We start from the raw sequence: 13,454 nt of genomic DNA, 5'->3' as shown, positions 1-13,454 counted from the left end.
GGTTCCACTACAACTGTTTTTCCCTGACTGGGAATCGAACCCGGGCCGCAGCGGTGAGAGCGCCGAATCCTAGCCACTAGACCATCAGGGACATACTTTGTCTATTGTGCAATCTGTTGTCAATCACTATGAAAAATAGGGCATTTGTACAGTAAAATATTCAGATCGATAAACAAAGTTCATCATTCCAAGTTTATCAAATGTGTAGAATACAATACTGTAGCTCAGATGATATATTTTATTCAAATGCAGACTGGACTCTTACTCAGAGTTGAACTATCTGAGCACACCCCAGGTTCCACTACAACTGTTTTTCCCTGACCGGGAATCGAACCCGGGCCGCGGCGGTGAAAGCGCCGAATCCTAGCCACTAGACCATCAGGGACATGCTTTGAGTAATGTGCAATCTGTTTTCAATCACTATGAAAAATAGGGCATTTGTACAGTAAAATATTCAGGCCGATAAATAAAGTTCATCATTATAAGGTTCTCAAATGTGTAGAATACAATACTGTAGCTCAGATGATATCTTTTATTCAAATGCAGACTGGACTCTTACTCAGAGTTGGACTATCTGAGCACACCCCAGGTTCCACTACAACTGTTTTTCCCTGACCGGGAATCGAACCCGGGCCGCGGCGGTGAGAGCGCCGAATCCTAGCCACTAGACCATCAGGGACATACTTTGTCTATTGTGCAATCTGTTGTCAATCACTATGAAAAATAGGTCATTTGTACAGTAAAATATTCAGATCGATAAACAAAGTTCATCATTCCAAGATTATCAAATGTGTAGAATACAATAGTGTAGCTCAGATGATATATTTTATTCAAATGCAGACTGGACTCTTACTCAGAGTTGAACTATCTGAGCACACCCCAGGTTCCACTACAACTGTTTTTCCCTGACCGGGAATCGAACCCGGGCCGCGGCGGTGAAAGCGCCGAATCCTAGCCACTAGACCATCAGGGACATGCTTTGAGTAATGTGCAATCTGTTGTCAATCACTATGAAAAATAGGGCATTTGTACAGTAAAATATTCAGGCCGATAAATAAAGTTCATCATTACAAGGTTCTCAAATGTGTAGAATACAATACTGTAGCTCAGATGATATCTTTTATTCAAATGCAGACTGGACTCTTACTCAGAGTTGGACTATCTGAGCACACCCCAGGTTCCACTACAACTGTTTTTCCCTGACTGGGAATCGAACCCGGGCCGCAGCGGTGAGAGCGCCGAATCCTAGCCACTAGACCATCAGGGACATACTTTGTCTATTGTGCAATCTGTTGTCAATCACTATGAAAAATAGGGCATTTGTACAGTAAAATATTCAGATCGATAAACAAAGTTCATCATTCCAAGTTTATGAAATGTGTAGAATACAATACTGTAGCTCAGATGATATCTTTTATTCAAATGCAGACTGGACTCTTACTCAGAGTTGGACTATCTGAGCACACCCCAGGTTCCACTACAACTGTTTTTCCCTGACCGGGAATCGAACCCGGTCCGCGGCGGTGAAAGCGCCGAATCCTAGCCACTAGACCATCAGGGACATGCTTTGAGTAATGTGCAATCTGTTGTCAATCACTATGAAAAATAGGGCATTTGTACAGTAAAATATTCAGGCCGATAAATAAAGTTCATCATTACAAGGTTCTCAAATGTGTAGAATACAATACTGTAGCTCAGATGATATCTTTTATTAAAATGCAGACTGGACTCTTACTCAGAGTTGGACTATCTGAGCACACCCCAGGTTCCACTACAACTGTTTTTCCCTGACTGGGAATCGAACCCGGGCCGCAGCGGTGAGAGCGCCGAATCCTAGCCACTAGACCATCAGGGACATACTTTGTCTATTGTGCAATCTGTTGTCAATCACTATGAAAAATAGGGCATTTGTACAGTAAAATATTCAGATCGATAAACAAAGTTCATCATTCCAAGTTTATCAAATGTGTAGAATACAATACTGTAGCTCAGATGATATATTTTATTCAAATGCAGACTGGACTCTTACTCAGAGTTGAACTATCTGAGCACACCCCAGGTTCCACTACAACTGTTTTTCCCTGACCGGGAATCGAACCCGGGCCGCGGCGGTGAAAGCGCCGAATCCTAGCCACTAGACCATCAGGGACATGCTTTAAGTAATGTGCAATCTGTTGTCAATCACTATGAAAAATAGGGCATTTGTACAGTAAAATATTCAGGCCGATAAATAAAGTTCATCATTCCAAGTTTATCAAATGTGTAGAATACAATACTGTAGCTCAGATGATATCTTTTATTGAAATGCAGACTGGACTCTTACTCAGAGTTGGACTATCTGAGCACACCTCAGGTTCCACTACAACTGTTTTTCCCTGACCGGGAATCGAACCCGGGCCGCGGCGGTGAGAGCGCCGAATCCTAGCCACTAGACCATCAGGGACATACTTTGTCTATTGTGCAATCTGTTGTCAATCACTATGAAAAATAGGTCATTTGTACAGTAAAATATTCAGATCGATAAACAAAGTTCATCATTCCAAGTTTATCAAATGTGTAGAATACAATACTGTAGCTCAGATGATATATTTTATTCAAATGCAGACTGGACTATTACTCAGAGTTGGACTATCTGAGCAGACCCCAGGTTCCACTACAACTGTTTTTCCCTGACCGGGAATCGAACCCGGGCCGCTGCGGTGAGAGCACCGAATCCTAGCCACTAGACAATCAAGGACATACTTTGTCTATTGTGCAATCTGTTGTCAATCACTATGAAAAATAGGGCATTTGTACAGTAAAATATTCAGATCGATAAACAAAGTTCATCATTCCAAGTTTATGAAATGTGTAGAATACAATACTGTAGCTCAGACGATATCTTTTATTCAAATGCAGACTGGACTCTTACTCAGAGTTGGACTATCTGAGCACACCCCAGGTTCCACTACAACTGTTTTTCCCTGACCGGGAATCGAACTGGGCCGCGGCGGTGAAAGCCCCGAATCCTAGCCACTAGACCATCAGGGACATGCTTTGATTAATGTGCAATCTGTTGTCAATCACTATGAAAAATAGGGCATTTGTACAGTAAAATATTCAGGCCGATAAATAAAGTTCATCATTACAAGGTTCTCAAATGTGTAGAATACAATACTGTAGCTCAGATGATATCTTTTATTCAAATGCAGACTGGACTCTTACTCAGAGTTGGACTATCTGAGCACACCCCAGGTTCCACTACAACTGTTTTTCCCTGACCGGGAATCGAACCCGGGCCGCGGCGGTGAAAGCGCCGAATCCTAGCCACTAGACCATCAGGGACATGCTTTGATTAATGTGCAATCTGTTGTCAATCACTATGAAAAATAGGTCATTTGTACAGTAAAATATTCAGGCCGATAAATAAAGTTCATCATTACAAGGTTCTCAAATGTGTAGAATACAATACTGTAGCTCAGATGATATATTTTATTCAAATGCAGACTGGACTCTTACTCAGAGTTGGACTATCTGAGCACACCCCAGGTTCCACTACAACTGTTTTTCCCTGACCGGGAATCGAACCCGGGCCGCGGCGGTGAGAGCGCCGAATCCTAGCCACTAGACCATCAGGGACATACTTTGTCTATTGTGCAATCTGTTGTCAATCACTATGAAAAATAGGTCATTTGTACAGTAAAATATTCAGATCGATAAACAAAGTTCATCATTCCAAGTTTATCAAATGTGTAGAATACAATACTGTAGCTCAGATGATATCTTTTATTGAAATGCAGACTGGACTCTTACTCAGAGTTGGACTATCTGAGCACACCTCAGGTTCCACTACAACTGTTTTTCCCTGACCGGGAATCGAACCCGGGCCGCGGCGGTGAGAGCGCCGAATCCTACCCACTAGACCATCAGGGACATACTTTGTCTATTGTGCAATCTGTTGTCAATCACTATGAAAAATAGGTCATTTGTACAGTAAAATATTCAGATCGATAAACAAAGTTCATCATTCCAAGTTTATCAAATGTGTAGAATACAATACTGTAGCTCAGATGATATATTTTATTCAAATGCAGGCTGGACTATTACTCAGAGTTGGACTATCTGAGCAGACCCCAGGTTCCACTACAACTGTTTTTCCCTGACCGGGAATCGAACCCGGGCCGCTGCGGTGAGAGCACCGAATCCTAGCCACTAGACAATCAAGGACATACTTTGTCTATTGTGCAATCTGTTGTCAATCACTATGAAAAATAGGGCATTTGTACAGTAAAATATTCAGATCGATAAACAAAGTTCATCATTCCAAGTTTATGAAATGTGTAGAATACAATACTGTAGCTCAGATGATATCTTTTATTCAAATGCAGACTGGACTCTTACTCAGAGTTGGACTATCTGAGCACACCCCAGGTTCCACTACAACTGTTTTTCCCTGACCGGGAATCGAACCCGGGCCGCGGCGGTGAAAGCGCCGAATCCTAGCCACTAGACCATCAGGGACATGCTTTGAGTAATGTGCAATCTGTTGTCAATCACTATGAAAAATAGGGCATTTGTACAGTAAAATATTCAGGCCGATAAATAAAGTTCATCATTACAAGGTTCTCAAATGTGTAGAATACAATACTGTAGCTCAGATGATATATTTTATTCAAATGCAGACTGGACTCTTACTCAGAGTTGGACTATCTGAGCACACCCCAGGTTCCACTACAACTGTTTTTCCCTGACCGGGAATCGAACCCGGGCCGCGGCGGTGAGAGCGCCGAATCCTAGCCACTAGACCATCAGGGACATACTTTGTCTATTGTGCAATCTGTTGTCAATCACTATGAAAAATAGGTCATTTGTACAGTAAAATATTCAGATCGATAAACAAAGTTCATCATTCCAAGTTTATCAAATGTGTAGAATACAATACTGTAGCTCAGACGATATCTTTTATTGAAATGCAGACTGGACTCTTACTCAGAGTTGGACTATCTGAACAAACCTCAGGTTCCACTACAACTGTTTTTCCCTGACCGGGAATCGAACCCGGGCCGCGGCGGTGAGAGCGCCGAATCCTAGCCACTAGACCATCAGGGACATACTTTGTCTATTGTGCAATCTGTTGTCAATCACTATGAAAAATAGGTCATTTGTACAGTAAAATATTCAGATCGATAAACAAAGTTCATCATTCCAAGTTTATCAAATGTGTAGAATACAATACTGTAGCTCAGATGATATCTTTTATTCAAATGCAGACTGGACTATTACTCATAGTTGGACTATCTGAGCAGACCCCAGGTTCCACTACAACTTTTTTTCCCTGACCGGGAATCGAACCCGGGCCGCTGCGGTGAGAGCGCCGAATCCTAGCCACTAGACAATCAAGGACATACTTTGTCTATTGTGCAATCTGTTGTCAATCACTATGAAAAATAGGTCATTTGTACAGTAAAATATTCAGATCGATAAACAAAGTTCATCATTGCAAGTTTATCAAATGTGTAGAATACAATACTGTAGCTCAGATGATATCTTTTATTCAAATGCAGACTGGACTCTTACTCAGAGTTGGACTATCTGAGCACACCCCAGGTTCCACTACAACTGTTTTTCCCTGACCGGGAATCGAACCCGGGCCGCGGCGGTGAAAGCGCCGAATCCTAGCCACTAGACCATCAGGGACATGCTTTGAGTAATGTGCAATCTGTTGTCAATCACTATGAAAAATAGGGCATTTGTACAGTAAAATATTCAGGCCGATAAATAAAGTTCATCATTACAAGGTTCTCAAATGTGTAGAATACAATACTGTAGCTCAGATGATATATTTTATTCAAATGCAGACTGGACTCTTACTCAGAGTTGGACTATCTGAGCACACCCCAGGTTCCACTACAACTGTTTTTCCCTGACCGGGAATCGAACCCGGGCCGCGGCGGTGAGAGCGCCGAATCCTAGCCACTAGACCATCAGGGACATACTTTGTCTATTGTGCAATCTGTTGTCAATCACTATGAAAAATAGGTCATTTGTACAGTAAAATATTCAGATCGATAAACAAAGTTCATCATTCCAAGTTTATCAAATGTGTAGAATACAATACTGTAGCTCAGACGATATCTTTTATTGAAATGCAGACTGGACTCTTACTCAGAGTTGGACTATCTGAACAAACCTCAGGTTCCACTACAACTGTTTTTCCCTGACCGGGAATCGAACCCGGGCCGCGGCGGTGAGAGCGCCGAATCCTAGCCACTAGACCATCAGGGACATACTTTGTCTATTGTGCAATCTGTTGTCAATCACTATGAAAAATAGGTCATTTGTACAGTAAAATATTCAGATCGATAAACAAAGTTCATCATTCCAAGTTTATCAAATGGGTAGAACACAATACTGTAGCTCAGATGATATCTTTTATTCAAATGCAGACTGGACTATTACTCATAGTTGGACTATCTGAGCAGACCCCAGGTTCCACTACAACTGTTTTTCCCTGACCGGGAATCGAACCCGGGCCGCTGCGGTGAGAGCGCCGAATCCTAGCCACTAGACAATCAAGGACATACTTTGTCTATTGTGCAATCTGTTGTCAATCACTATGAAAAATAGGTCATTTGTACAGTAAAATATTCAGATCGATAAACAAAGTTCATCATTGCAAGTTTATCAAATGTGTAGAATACAATACTGTAGCTCAGATGATATCTTTTATTCAAATGCAGACTGGACTCTTACTCAGAGTTGGACTATCTGAGCACACCCCAGGTTCCACTACAACTGTTTTTCCCTGACCGGGAATCGAACCCGGGCCGCGGCGGTGAAAGCGCCGAATCCTAGCCACTAGACCATCAGGGACATGCTTTGATTAATGTGCAATCTGTTGTCAATCACTATGAAAAATAGGGCATTTGTACAGTAAAATATTCAGGCCGATAAATAAAGTTCATCATTACAAGGTTCTCAAATGTGTAGAATACAATACTGTAGCTCAGATGATATATTTTATTCAAATGCAGACTGGACTCTTACTCAGAGTTGGACTATCTGAGCACACCCCAGATAGCACTACAACTGTTTTTCCCTGACCGGGAATCGAACCCGGGCCGCGGCGGTGAGAGCGCCGAATCCTAGCCACTAGACCATCAGGGACATACTTTGTCTATTGTGCAATCTGTTGTCAATCACTATGAAAAATAGGTCATTTGTACAGTAAAATATTCAGATCGATAAACAAAGTTCATCATTCCAAGTTTATCAAATGTGTAGAATACAATACTGTAGCTCAGATGATATATTTTATTAAAATGCAGACTGGACTATTACTCAGAGTTGGACTATCTGAGCAGACCCCAGGTTCCACTACAACTGTTTTTCCCTGACCGGGAATCGAACCCGGGCCGCTGCGGTGAGAGCGCCGAATCCTAGCCACTAGACAATCAAGGACATACTTTGTCTATTGTGCAATCTGTTGTCAATCACTATGAAAAATAGGTCATTTGTACAGTAAAATATTCAGATCGATAAACAAAGTTCATCATTCCAAGTTTATCAAATGTGTAGAATACAATACTGTAGCTCAGATGATATCTTTTATTCAAATGCAGACTGGACTATTACTCAGAGTTGGACTATCTGAGCAGACCCCAGGTTCCACTACAACTGTTTTTCCCTGACCGGGAATCGAACCCGGGCCGCTGCGGTGAGAGCGCCGAATCCTAGCCACTAGACAATCAAGGACATACTTTGTCTATTGTGCAATCTGTTGTCAATCACTATGAAAAATAGGTCATTTGTACAGTAAAATATTCAGATCGATAAACAAAGTTCATCATTCCAAGTTTATCAAATGTGTAGAATACAATACTGTAGCTCAGATGATATCTTTTATTCAAATGCAGACTGGACTCTTACTCAGAGTTGGACTATCTGAGCACACCCCAGGTTCCACTACAACTGTTTTTCCCTGAACGGGAATCGAACCCGGGCCGCGGCGGTGAAAGCGCCGAATCCTAGCCACTAGACCATCAGGGACATGCTTTGAGTAATGTGCAATCTGTTGTCAATCACTATGAAAAATAGGGCATTTGTACAGTAAAATATTCAGGCCGATAAATAAAGTTCATCATTACAAGGTTCTCAAATGTGTAGAATACAATACTGTAGCTCAGATGATATCTTTTATTCAAATACAGACTGGACTCTTACTCAGAGTTGGACTATCTGAGCACACCCCAGGTTCCACTACAACTGTTTTTCCCTGACTGGGAATCGAACCAGGGCCGTGGCGGTGAGAGCGCCGAATCCTAGCCACTAGACCATCAGGGACATACTTTGTCTATTGTGCAATCTGTTGTCAATCACTATGAAAAATAGGGCATTTGTACAGTAAAATATTCAGATCGATAAACAAAGTTCATCATTCCAAGTTTATGAAATGTGTAGAATACAATACTGTAGCTCAGATGATATCTTTTATTCAAATGCAGACTGGACTCTTACTCAGAGTTGGACTATCTGAGCACACCCCAGGTTCCACTACAACTGTTTTTCCCTGACCAGGAATCGAACCCTGGCCGCGGCGGTGAAAGCGCCGAATCCTAGCCACTAGACCATCAGGGACATGCTTTGAGTAATGTGCAATCTGTTGTCAATCACTATGAAAAATAGGGCATTTGTACAGTAAAATATTCAGGCCGATAAATAAAGTTCATCATTACAAGGTTCTCAAATGTGTAGAATACAATACTGTAGCTCAGTTGATATCTTTTATTCAAATGCAGACTGGACTCTTACTCAGAGTTGGACTATCTGAGCACACCCCAGGTTCCACTACAACTGTTTTTCCCTGACCGGGAATCGAACCCGGGCCGCGGCGGTGAAAGCGCCGAATCCTAGCCACTAGACCATCAGGGACATGCTTTGAGTAATGTGCAATCTGTTGTCAATCACTATGAAAAATAGGGCATTTGTACAGTAAAATATTCAGGCCGATAAATAAAGTTCATCATTACAAGGTTCTCAAATGTGTAGAATACAATACTGTAGCTCAGATGATATATTTTTTTCAAATGCAGACTGGACTCTTACTCAGAGTTGGACTATCTGAGCACACCCCAGGTTCCACTACAACTGTTTTTCCCTGACCGGGAATCGAACCCGGGCCGCGGCGGTGAGAGCGCCGAATCCTAGCCACTAGACCATCAGGGACATACTTTGTCTATTGTGCAATCTGTTGTCAATCACTATGAAAAATAGGTCATTTGTACAGTAAAATATTCAGATCGATAAACAAAGTTCATCATTCCAAGTTTATCAAATGTGTAGAATACAATACTGTAGCTCAGATGATATCTTTTATTGAAATGCAGACTGGACTCTTACTCAGAGTTGGACTATCTGAACAAACCTCAGGTTCCACTACAACTGTTTTTCCCTGACCGGGAATCGAACCCGGGCCGCGGCGGTGAGAGCGCCGAATCCTAGCCACTAGACCATCAGGGACATACTTTGTCTATTGTGCAATCTGTTGTCAATCACTATGAAAAATAGGTCATTTGTACAGTAAAATATTCAGATTGATAAACAAAGTTCATCATTCCAAGTTTATCAAATGTGTAGAATACAATACTGTAGCTCAGATGATATATTTTATTCAAATGCAGACTGGACTATTACTCAGAGTTGGACTATCTGAGCAGACCCCAGGTTCCACTACAACTGTTTTTCCCTGACCGGGAATCGAACCCGGGCCGCTGCGGTGAGAGCACCGAATCCTAGCCACTAGACAATCAAGGACATACTTTGTCTATTGTGCAATCTGTTGTCAATCACTATGAAAAATAGGGCATTTGTACAGTAAAATATTCAGATCGATAAACAAAGTTCATCATTCCAAGTTTATGAAATGTGTAGAATACAATACTGTAGCTCAGACGATATCTTTTATTCAAATGCAGACTGGACTCTTACTCAGAGTTGGACTATCTGAGCACACCCCAGGTTCCACTACAACTGTTTTTCCCTGACCGGGAATCGAACCCGGGCCGCGGCGGTGAGAGCGCCGAATCCTAGCCACTAGACCATCAGGGACATACTTTGAGTAATGTAAAAAAATCTGTTGTCAATCACTATGAAAAATAGGTCATTTGTACAGTAAAATATTCAGATTGATAAACAAAGTTCATCATTCCAAGTTTATCAAATGTGTAGAATACAATACTGTAGCTCAGATGATATATTTTATTCAAATGCAGACTGGACTATTACTCAGAGTTGGACTATCTGAGCAGACCCCAGGTTCCACTACAACTGTTTTTCCCTGACCGGGAATCGAACCCGGGCCGCTGCGGTGAGAGCACCGAATCCTAGCCACTAGACAATCAAGGACATACTTTGTCTATTGTGCAATCTGTTGTCAATCACTATGAAAAATAGGGCATTTGTACAGTAAAATATTCAGATCGATAAACAAAGTTCATCATTCCAAGTTTATGAAATGTGTAGAATACAATACTGTAGCTCAGACGATATCTTTTATTCAAATGCAGACTGGACTCTTACTCAGAGTTGGACTATCTGAGCACACCCCAGGTTCCACTACAACTGTTTTTCCCTGACCGGGAATCGAACTGGGCCGCGACGGTGAAAGCCCCGAATCCTAGCCACTAGACCATCAGGGACATGCTTTGATTAATGTGCAATCTGTTGTCAATCACTATGAAAAATAGGGCATTTGTACAGTAAAATATTCAGGCCGATAAATAAAGTTCATCATTACAAGGTTCTTAAATGTGTAGAATACAATACTGTAGCTCAGATGATATCTTTTATTCAAATGCTGACTGGACTCTTACTCAGAGTTGGACTATCTGAGCACACCCCAGGTTCCACTACAACTGTTTTTCCCTGACCGGGAATCGAACCCAGGCCGCGGCGGTGAAAGCGCCGAATCCTAGCCACTAGACCATCAGGGACATGCTTTGATTAATGTGCAATCTGTTGTCAATCACTATGAAAAATAGGTCATTTGTACAGTAAAATATTCAGGCCGATAAATAAAGTTCATCATTACAAGGTTCTCAAATGTGTAGAATACAATACTGTAGCTCAGATGATATATTTTATTCAAATGCAGACTGGACTCTTACTCAGAGTTGGACTATCTGAGCACACCCCAGGTTCCACTACAACTGTTTTTCCCTGACCGGGAATCGAACCCGGGCCGCGGCGGTGAGAGCGCCGAATCCTAGCCACTAGACCATCAGGGACATACTTTGTCTATTGTGCAATCTGTTGTCAATCACTATGAAAAATAGGTCATTTGTACAGTAAAATATTCAGATCGATAAACAAAGTTCATCATTCCAAGTTTATCAAATGTGTAGAATACAATACTGTAGCTCAGATGATATCTTTTATTGAAATGCAGACTGGACTCTTACTCAGAGTTGGACTATCTGAGCACACCTCAGGTTCCACTACAACTGTTTTTCCCTGACCGGGAATCGAACCCGGGCCGCGGCGGTGAGAGCGCCGAATCCTAGCCACTAGACCATCAGGGACATACTTTGTCTATTGTGCAATCTGTTGTCAATCACTATGAAAAATAGGTCATTTGTACAGTAAAATATTCAGATCGATAAACAAAGTTCATCATTCCAAGTTTATCAAATGTGTAGAATACAATACTGTAGCTCAGATGATATATTTTATTCAAATGCAGACTGGACTATTACTCAGAGTTGGACTATCTGAGCAGACCCCAGGTTCCACTACAACTGTTTTTCCCTGACCGGGAATCGAACCCGGGCCGCTGCGGTGAGAGCACCGAATCCTAGCCACTAGACAATCAAGGACATACTTTGTCTATTGTGCAATCTGTTGTCAATCACTATGAAAAATAGGGCATTTGTACAGTAAAATATTCAGATCGATAAACAAAGTTCATCATTCCAAGTTTATGAAATGTGTAGAATACAATACTGTAGCTCAGATGATATCTTTTATTCAAATGCAGACTGGACTCTTACTCAGAGTTGGACTATCTGAGCACACCCCAGGTTCCACTACAACTGTTTTTCCCTGACCGGGAATCGAACCGGGCCGCGGCGGTGAAAGCCCCGAATCCTAGCCACTAGACCATCAGGGACATGCTTTGATTAATGTGCAATCTGTTGTCAATCACTATGAAAAATAGGGCATTTGTACAGTAAAATATTCAGGCCGATAAATAAAGTTCATCATTACAAGGTTCTCAAATGTGTAGAATACAATACTGTAGCTCAGATGATATATTTTATTCAAATGCAGACTGGACTCTTACTCAGAGTTGGACTATCTGAGCACACCCCAGGTTCCACTACAACTGTTTTTCCCTGACCGGGAATCGAACCCGGGCCGCGGCGGTGAGAGCGCCGAATCCTAGCCACTAGACCATCAGGGACATACTTTGTCTATTGTGCAATCTGTTGTCAATCACTATGAAAAATAGGTCATTTGTACAGTAAAATATTCAGATCGATAAACAAAGTTCATCATTCCAAGTTTATCAAATGTGTAGAATACAATACTGTAGCTCAGACGATATCTTTTATTGAAATGCAGACTGGACTCTTACTCAGAGTTGGACTATCTGAACAAACCTCAGGTTCCACTACAACTGTTTTTCCCTGACCGGGAATCGAACCCTGGCCGCGGCGGTGAGAGCGCCGAATCCTAGCCACTAGACCATCAGGGACATACTTTGTCTATTGTGCAATCTGTTGTCAATCACTATGAAAAATAGGTAATTTGTACAGTAAAATATTCAGATCGATAAACAAAGTTCATCATTCCAAGTTTATCAAATGTGTAGAATACAATACTGTAGCTCAGATGATATCTTTTATTCAAATGCAGACTGGACTATTACTCATAGTTGGACTATCTGAGCAGACCCCAGGTTCCACTACAACTGTTTTTCCCTGACCGGGAATCGAACCCGGGCCGCTGCGGTGAGAGCGCCGAATCCTAGCCACTAGACAATCAAGGACATACTTTGTCTATTGTGCAATCTGTTGTCAATCACTATGAAAAATAGGTCATTTGTACAGTAAAATATTCAGATCGATAAACAAAGTTCATCATTGCAAGTTTATCAAATGTGTAGAATACAATACTGTAGCTCAGATGATATCTTTTATTCAAATGCAGACTGGACTCTTACTCAGAGTTGGACTATCTGAGCACACCCCAGGTTCCACTACAACTGTTTTTCCCTGACCGGGAATCGAACCCGAGCCGCGGCGGTGAAAGCGCCGAATCCTAGCCACTAGACCATCAGGGACATGCTTTGATTAATGTGCAATCTGTTGTCAATCACTATGAAAAATAGGGCATTTGTACAGTAAAATATTCAGGCCGATAAATAAAGTTCATCATTACAAGGTTCTCAAATGTGTAGAATACAATACTGTAGC

Source organism: Protomyctophum bolini (assembly GCF_963924005.1).
Source record: "Protomyctophum bolini genome assembly, chromosome: 21".
Lineage (NCBI taxonomy): Eukaryota > Metazoa > Chordata > Actinopteri > Myctophiformes > Myctophidae > Protomyctophum > Protomyctophum bolini.
This window is presented reverse-complemented; position numbering follows the sequence as displayed.